The sequence below is a fragment of the Oncorhynchus mykiss genome, chromosome 11 (genome assembly GCF_057628025.1).
Source record: "Oncorhynchus mykiss isolate SJ-2025 chromosome 11, ASM5762802v1, whole genome shotgun sequence".
NCBI lineage: Eukaryota > Metazoa > Chordata > Actinopteri > Salmoniformes > Salmonidae > Oncorhynchus > Oncorhynchus mykiss.
In genome coordinates, this window is record NC_143032.1 from 52,504,676 (window position 1) to 52,514,582 (window position 9,907).

A 9,907-nucleotide genomic window follows, 5' to 3' on the forward strand; every position below is an offset into this window, starting at 1 on the left:
GAAACTTCCTGAACACTGATGTATATATACATACTAGGGATTTAAAGATAACAGACAGGATGGATTAAGTATATTGTCCCAATGAATAGGGCAAAAACAGTTTGTGTTTCTGCTGTTACGGTGCGTGAATGAGGACCCAAAAGCGAATTAACGTAAACAGAGCTTCTTTAATAACAAAACAAAACGTAGGCTCAGATGGACCGGCAGGTTCCGACAGGACAAGGTTGCAGCAAACATGACGATAGTCTGGTTCAGGCATGAACAACACAAACAAGAATCCGACAAGGACAGGAGCAGGAACAGAGAGAGATATAGAGACCTAATCAGAGGGAAAAAGGGAACAGGTGGGAAAAGGGGTGACGAGGTAGTTAGGAGGAGACAAGGCACAGCTGGGGAAAAGAGGGGGAGAAAAGGTAACCTAACAACGACCAGCAGAGGGAGACAGGGTGAAGGGAAAGGACAGAAACAAGACACAACATGACAGTACATGACATCTGCAGACTTCACAAGAGGAATCTACCATCTAAAGGGCATAACTTGCAGGGTGTTTCCACAATATCCTGTGATTCTTTTGGAAAAGGAGGAGACCGTTTTTACACTCAATCAGGTGTAAGATGTACTGTATGAGAAAGACTAAACAGTAAAAATCCTTGTTTCACCAAGGACAAAGAAACCGCAGTAAGTAACATACTCACATACTCTCGACTACTTTAGCTTCCGACCAAAGCTGGCGTTGGGAAGCAGCTCTCTTGTAATCAGCTTGTCAGATGAAACTGTCAGAGTGTATTTTCTGCCATCTGTTTAAGCACTTTTACTTTCCCTGTCTGCGACTGAACCAACTTCAAAGGGCCCCGTAGCCTACAGTAAAACTCTAGACAGAAAGTTCCCCCCTGCAGATGTTGCCACATGAACATATGAGAGCCCTGATAGCGGGTGCTATCAACGATGTCACTTCCCCCTGCACCCTGACTCCTCTATGAGGAGAGGGTAGGCATGTTACACGCTCACTGTAATGTTACAACATTTTCTCATTTTGATATTTAGAAAACATGTCCTCTCTCTCTCTCTCTCTCTCTCTCCATCTCTCTCTCTCTCTCCATCTCTCTCTCTCTCTCTCTCTCTCTCTCTCTCTCTCTCTCTCTCTCTCTCTCTCTCTCTCTCTCTCTCTCTCTCTCTCTCTCTCTCTCTCTCTCTCTCTCTCTCTCTCTCTCTCTCTCTCATCTATCTATGGGGGTGGATGAGGGTTCTTGGGGTTTTCCATATCTACTTCTGCGTGCACATTCCCAATGTATGTACCAGATGGGCAAACACACAGAGCTGCTACTGGTGCCACTTCAGCATGTCTTTGTCGTAGATTATTAATCAGTGGAGTAAACAGTAGTAAATGCCATGTTGAGTGCATTTGATTGGTCCCCGAGTGCTCCATCAGATTAAAGTGTAAATAGATAGTTAACACTCACATGCCAGTGTAGATCCACACACACACATTTAATGAGTGTGTCATGAAACCATACACTGTAGCAATACCAACACCCTGCTTTTCGTCTCTTTAAAACAACAGACAATCACTTGACTGCAATAGGCATAATCACTAGAAATGTCTAGAAACCCAAATTGCTTGACAATGTGTTAAAGATTATTATTATTGTTTCCATATCTCTGGTGCCTAGGCCATGCTGTGTACAGAGCTGCAGGGCACAGAGTACAAAGTAAACCATTTCCTGATCTCTGTTATTTCAATCATAAATAACAAATCTACAGTATTCCAAAACCATCATTTTCAGTTCAAACAAATACTGACTGCTACTCACAAGCATAACATCAGTTCAGTGACACAGCACTGTACCCTAGTGGAAGTCCCAGTGCTTGCATGTGAATATTGCCTTGCACTTAACTGGGCAGCATTGTTCCTATATCCCTAGGTGGGCAATGGATGGGTAGCTTGGCAGACTCCTATTGGACGAAAACAATGAATAGTAGTGCAAAGCCTTTAGCAGCACCAAGCTCCTAAAGCCTATGCCTCCTCACCACATTCCCCTGACTAGCATCACGCACATTACTGACAGACTGGAAGAAGCACATTCTACACTATGTCAGTAAGAGAAAGAGTGGGATTGTGCATGTGTGTTTATTGTAATACTGTGTGTGTGTGTGTGTGCGCGCGCGTGCGTGTGTTGCAGAGATTGATCACAGATCTCTAAATTAAAATAGCACAATCAAACATCAATAACAAGCTTCCAGGATACATATTCCAGAGCTAAAACAGTATAATGGAACGTCTATGTAAAGCAGCACAACATCACAGTATGATATCTGGTTTTGATGAGGGCAGAATCCCAAAATAAAAATCTCTGAATGGGTTTCAAAGGCAATAGCTCAGTGACGGATGAAACCTATCAACTGATTACTTCAATGTATTATGGCCTGCCCCTTCTGTCTGTCTTCCCCAGTCTACAAGAACTCACAGACTGTTAACGCTAACCTGTTTCTACACCCAGTCACACACTCTCTATGATCTATATTTAACTCGGCTTGTGTTGGAGCGGGGCGGTGTGTCAGAGGGTTGATGATTGTGCATATGAGCTAGGAGCTCAGTGTCATTTTCCAACAAGGCCTCTAAATATAGCCTGGTTAAAGGCAGCATCGAGCCGAGCGGGTGGTGACCTAGTCCCATTGAACTACAGACTGCTCTGGTCCCGCTGTTATCCCGTCAGCTGTTCCTCTTTTCCTTTTTTTGTTGGTGTGTGTATGTCTTGGTACCACTTGTGTTTTGGTGGGAAAGAAGGGGTGAGTTGTAAATGCTTTATCTGATGATTGCTAGTGTTGTTTATTGGACATGGGCACATTTGCTGTACTAGTTGACATTTGAGGATATGGTATATTCAAATATTGTACAATATGTGTAATATGACATTAGTCTAACAAATTAGGGTGTTAGAGATTTGCCCAGATTTAGCTGATAATAACGGGAAAACATTCCACTTATTTTGGTAGCTACATGTTGTTGTTTTTTTACCCACTGTGTTAGTCAGCATGTGCAGTGCAGTTGTTGATCATTTCTTAGCAATTTCAAGGGTGCCTGGATCTCTAACCCTGTACTAGGGATTGCCATTACTGAGAGGATGGCTGAGGGCTGCTTGGCACAGGGACTGTTTATCTGTGAACGGGCCACTGCTTTTTTGCAAGTCACAACTTTGTGATTTGCAACAGGGATTCAGTCGGCCAGAGGCGATGGATCAGTCAGAGGGGCTATTGAGCAGAAGTGGTATAAACAGTCCTGACCCCCTGGTACGAGAGGCCTATCTGATGTTACATGACTACATCAACTATGTGACCGCAAAGCCCGACGGCCACGTAGGGCCACCCCCTACAGCCACGGCAGCAGCCCTGCCCCATGTTGGGGACCAGCTGCTCATTAGGTTCCCCATCTTCTTCATGGGCTAGCCACGCGTCTTCCAGGATGTGACTGAGATCTCAGCCTGCCCCATGCTCACCGCCATCCTAGACAAGCACTTTGCACCCACCAACCCCCGGAGGACGGAGGCGAGACCTGGCCTGGAGCGCAGTGCTGTCTGTGTATGTGCTGGCAGGCCAGATGGCCCTGCACTGCCTCCAGAGTGGCTTGGACGGAATAGTGCCTCAGTTTAAGGAGTGTGTGGGGGGTTATGTGGAGAGGGTCATCTGTCCAGAGATTAGGGACAAGGGTGGATGGGTAAGTTCACTGGTCAAGTTTCTTCACTGGCATGGTCTTAACTAGGCTACAGTTTAAAATGTGGTTACGTTGTACTGTTGTGGCTGTTGTTGTGAATCTTGCATTCTAACTCCTCGGATCTAATCATGTTTTCTGTTGTTGGTAGACAGGCTTTGTGTGCCACTTTGGGCAGAAGCAGGACTTGGAGGCCCAGGTGAAGAATGTGTGTTGCTGGACTCTTGCTATTTGTCACCAGCATCTTATCCTATTTCCTGTGGAAGCAAAAAATAGCTTAAACAACACCCCCACCTAGTGACCACAATTAGATAGCTCCAAAAGTCTGCTTTGTGAATAAATATTTCCCCAAAGCTTCTCATTTCCAAACGCATCTCAATGACCCACTATCCCCTATTTTAAACCATTGAAGTGTGCATTATCAGTATTTTTTTTTAAACAATAACATCAACAATGCACAGCATACATACATGCACATCATGTGTATCATGTATATGTAACTTAAAACCTCTGAATCATAATGGTAATAAACATGATCTCAGTAATAGCTTTTTTCACAAGTATGGCTTCCATTAGTACAAAACTCAAAACAGATCATCAAAAAAGCAGTTGTTTCAAAACTCTAAGCACATTTTCAATTGACTATGTACAACACACAAAATCATACAGTCACTGTTTCATCTAGAAATACGTGTCACATTCAAATCAAATAAAAATATATAGTTCACATGCACTTGGTTAGCAGATGTTATTGCGAGTGTAGTGAAATGCTTGTGCTTCTAGTTCTAGCAATATCTAACAAGTAATCTAATAATTCCACAACTACCTCACACACACAAATCTAAGTAAAGAGATGGGATAAGAATACATATCTATAAATACAGTTGAAGTCAGAAGTTTACATGCACCTTAGCCAAATACATTTAAACTCAGTTTTTCACAATTCCTGACATTTAATCCCAGTAAAAATGCCCTGTTTTAGGTCAGTTAGGATCACCACTTCATATTAAGAAAGTGAAATGTCAGAATAATAGTAGAGAGAATGATTATTTCAGCTTTTTATTTCTTTCATCACATTCCCAGTGGGTCAGAAATGTTCCGAATGGACAATGAACCCAAGCATACTTCCAAAGTTGAGGCAAATTGGCTTAAGGACAACAAAGTCAAGGTATTGGAGTGGCCATCACAAAGCCCTGACCTCAATCCTATAGAAAATTTGTGGGCAGAACTGAAAAACCATGTGTGAGCAAGGAGGCCTACAAACCTGACTCAGTTACACCAGCTCTGTCAGGGGGAATGGGACAAAATTCACCCAACTTATTGTGGGAAGCATGTGGAAGGCTACCCAAGGTGTTTGACACAAGTTAAGCAATTTAATGGCAATGCTACAAAATAAAAATTGAGTGCATGTAAACTTCTGACCCACTGGGAATGTGGTGAAAGAAATAAAAGCTGAAAGAAATAATTATCTCTACTAAAATAAAGTGGTGATCCTAACTGACCTAAGACAGGAACGTTTTACTAGGATTAAATGTCAGGAATGGTGAAAAACTGAGTTTAAATGTATTTGGCTAAGGTGTATGTAAACTTCCAACTTCAACTGTACATAGATGGGCCATGACCGAGTGGCAGAGGCAAGATGCAATAGATGTTATGAAATACAGTGTATACATACAGTGAGGGAGAAAAGTATTTGATCCCCTGCTGATTTTGTATGTTTGCCCACTGACAAAGAAATATCAGAGTCTATAATTTAAATGGTAGGTTTATTTGAACAGTGAGAGACAGAATAACAACAACAAAATCCAGAAAAAGGCATGTCAAAAATGTTATAAATTGATTTGCATTTTAATGGGTAAAAGATGGCGCCAAAGAACATGGCCGACGTTTTACATTGTCCCAACCAATTGTGCTATTTTGTTATTTTCTAACTTATTGTGTACATAATGTTGCTGCCACCATCTCTTATGACCGAAAATAACTTCTGGACATCAGAAAAGCGATTACTCACCGTGGACTGGAAGAAACTTTTTCCTTTAACGAGTTCGGCGAGTCTGGCGAGAAGGATATCCTACTTTCACTAGAACAGGCCCAGATCTACGCCTTTCGCGTGAAGAAAAGACGCTGGAAAAGGAGCCGCAGATAGGGCATCCTTCTGAAAATCCAGAGGTGAGCGAATAAACTCCCATTGCCTTCCATTCTTCTTGCTAACGTGCAATCATTGGAAAATAAAATTGATGACCTACAATTAAGATTATCCTACCAATGGGACATTAAAAACTGTAACATCTTATGTTTCACCAAGTTGTGGCTGGACAGAGATACGGACAACATAGAGCTAGCGGGATTTTCCATGCACCCCGGCAGAACAGAGACGCTTCCTGTGGTAAGACGAGGGGTGGGGGTGTGTGTCTTTTTGTCAATAACAGCTGGTGCACAATGTCTAATATTAAAGAAGTCTTGAGGTATTGCTCGCCTGAGGTAGAGTACCTTATATAAGATGTAGATGCACCATCTACCAAGAGAGTTCTCATCTGTATTATTCGTAGCCATCTATTTACCACCACAAAATAACGCTGGCACAAAGACTGCTCTCGACCAACACTATAATGCCATAAGCAAAGAAGAAAATGCTCACCCAGAAGCGGCGCTACCAGTGGCCGGGGACTTTAATGCAGGGAAACTTAAATCAGTTTTACCAAATTTTTACCAGCATGTGCAACCAGGAAGAAAAAAACATCCTAGACCACCTTTACTCCAGACACAGATGCATGCAAAGCTCTCCCCCACCCTCCATTTGGCAAATCTGACCATAATTCTATCCATAATTCTATCCAGGAAGTACCAGTGACTCGCTCAATACGGAAGTGGTCAGATGACGCGGATGCTACACTACAGGACTGTTTTGCTAGCACAGACTGGAAAATGCTCCGGGATTCATCCAATGGCATTGAGGAATACACCACCTCAGTCATCGGCTTCATCAATAAGTGCATCGATGACGTCGTCCCCACAGTGACCACAGTACATATCCCAACCAAAAGCCATGAATTGAAGGCAACATCCACATCGAGCTAAAGGCTAGAGTTGCCGCTTTCAAGGAGTGGGAGACTAATCCGGACTCTTATAAGAAATTCCGCTAAGCCCTCAGACGAACCATCAAACAAGCAAAGCGTCAATACAGGATTAAGATTGAATCCTACTACACTGGCTCTGACGCTCGTCGGATGTGGCAGGGCTTGAAAACTATTACGGACTACAACGGGAAACCCAGACACGAGTTGCCAAGTGATGCGAGTCTACCAGACAAACTAAATGTCTTTTATGCTCGCTTCGAGGCAAGCAACACAGAATCATGCACGAGGGCACCAGCTTGCGTGATGACTGTGTAATAACGCTCTCGGTAGCCGATGTGAACAACATTCACAAAGCCGCTGGGCCAGACGGATTACCGGGACATGTATTCAAAGCATGCGCTGACCAACTGTCAAGTGTCTTCACTGACATTTTCAACCTCTCCCTGACCGAGTCTGTAATACCTGTCTGTTTCAAGCAGACCACCATAGTCACTGTGCCCAAGGAAGCGAAAGTAATCTGCCTAAATGATTACCGCCCTGTGGCACTCAGGTCGGTAGAAATGAAGTGCTTTGAAAGGCTGGCCATGGCTCACATCAACAGCATCTTCCTGGACACCCTAGACCCACTTCAATTCACATACTGCCCCAACAGATCCACAAATGAAGCTATCTCTATTGCACTCCACACTGCCCTTTCTCACTTGGACAAAAGGATTACCTATGTGAGAATGCTGTTCATTGACTACAGCTCAGCGTTCAACACCATAGTGCCCACGAAGCTCATCACTAAGCTAAGGACTCTGTGACTAAACACCTCCCTCTGTAACTGGATCCTGGACTTCCTGACGGGCCGCCCCCAGGCGGTAAGAGTAGGCAACAACACGTCTGCCACGCTGATCCTTAACACTGGGGCCCCTCAGGGGTGTGTACTCAGTCCCTTCCTGTATTTCCTGTTCACCCACGACTGCGTTGCCATTCACGACTCCAACATCATCATTAAGTTTGCTGACGACACAACAGTGGTAGGCCTGATCACCGACAACGATGAGACAGCTTATAGGGAGGAGGTCAGAGGACTGGCAGTGTGGTGCCAGGACAACAACTTCTCCCTCAACGTGATCAAGACTAAGGACCTGATCGTGGACTACAGTAAAAGGCAGGCAGAACAGGCTCCCATAAACATCGATGGGACTGTAGTGGAGCGGGTCGGGAGTTTCAAGTTCCTTGGTGTCCACATCCCCAACAAACTATCATGGTCCAAACATACCAAGACAGTCGTGAAGAGGGCACGACAAAACGTTTTGCCCCTCAGGAGACAGAAGATTTAGCATGGGTCCCTAGATCCTCAAAAGGTTCTACAGCTGCACCATCGAGCGGATCCTGACCGGTTGCATCACCGCCTGGTATGGCAACTGCTCGGTATCAGAGGCACTACAGAGGGTAGTGCGAATGGCCCAATACATCACTGGGGCCAAGCTTCCTGCCATCCAGGACCTATATAATAGGCAGTGTCAGAGGAAAGCCCATAAAATTGTCAGAGACTCCAGTTTCTCTGCTACCGCACCGCAAGCGGTACCGGAGCGCCAAGTCTAGGACCAAAAGGCCCCTCAACAGCTTCTACCCCCAAGGCATAAGACTGCTGAACAATTCATAAAATCGTCACCGGACCATTTACATTGACGACCCCCCGGCTCCCTTTTTTTTGTACATTCACTGTTTGTTTGTTACTTATGCATAGTCACTTTGCCCCCACCTACATGCACAGATTACCTCAACTAGCCTGTACCCCCGCACACTGACTCGCAACCGGTGCCCCCAGTATATAGCCTGCGGTTGTGGGCGGTGCAGTTGCCGTACCAGGTGGTGATGCAGCCCGACAGGATGCTCTCAATTGTGCATCTGTAACAGTTTGTGAGGGTTTTAGGTGACAAGCCAAATTTCTTCAGCCTCCTGAGGTTGAAGAGACGCTGTTGGGCCTTCTTCACCACACTGTCTGTATGTGTGGACCATTTCAGTTTGTCCGTGATATGTACGCCAAGGAGCTTTAAACTTTCCACCTTCTCCACTGCTGTCCTGTCGATGCTGTTTCCTGAAGTCTACAATCATCTCTTTTGTTTTGTTGACGTTGAGTGAGAGGTGTTTTTTTGACACCACACTCCGAGTGCTATCTCCTCCTCCATATAAGCTGTCTCGTTGTTGTTGATGATCAAGCCAACTACAGTTGTGTCGTCTGCAAACGTGATGATCGAGTTGGAGGAGTGCATGGCCATGCAGTCATGGGTGAACAGGGAGTTTTGCAATACAATACATGCATAAGTACAATACTGTAAAATACAATAAACAATTACATTACAGGTGGAAGATGTATGATTTCCATCCCCATGAGCGTACCACCCTCCTTCAGGCCGTGGATGAGGTTTGCAATGATTTCAATCCAAATCTGCCAGGCTTGGATTCGACCATGCCAAAAGTTTTTTCCCCAGGTGCATGAACAATGAGGGCATTTACTGCAATGTTGATGATAAGCTATGGCCAAATGCTCAAGACAGCCTTGATTCAAACTAGTGCCTGTTAAACATTCTGTCTTTCATTTATTTCATCTAATTTCAGTACACCTATGTTGTAATGATATCTGAACAATATATTTTTTTGCATCAATGCTTGTGAAAGATTAATTCAATGATCAAACCTTCGACCACAAATGGGATAAAAAATAATGTATATGTGATGTTCAGTAGATAGATTTTTATGGGTAGTGCAAGTGTATTGTCTAATGTGAAAACAGTGTAATGTACTGTAATTTACAGTACTGTAGCATACTACATTCAAAAGCAAAAAAAAACCAAACATGTATCTTACATTTTTTGCTATTGGTTGTTAAAATAACAAAATGTAGAAGATATTATGTTGTGTTTTGGTTTGTACACCAATGTCCTCTTATACACTGAACAAAAATATAAACGCAACATGTAAAGTGTTGGTGCCATGTTTCATGAGCTGAAATAAAAAATCCCAAAATTTTACATACGCACAAAAATGCTTACTTCTTACATCCCTATTAGTGAGCATTTCCCCTTTGCCACTTGACAGGTGTGGCATATCAAGAAGCTGATTAAACAACATG

The 9,907-nt window shown here is 43.7% G+C and overlaps 1 pseudogene; it reads left to right on the forward strand.

Moving 5' to 3' along the window:
* The first annotated feature begins 3,231 nt into the window (after positions 1 to 3,231).
* On the forward strand, positions 3,232 to 4,092 carry LOC110535050 (anti-apoptotic protein NR13-like; annotated as a pseudogene).
* Positions 4,093 to 9,907: the final 5,815 nt, after the last annotated feature.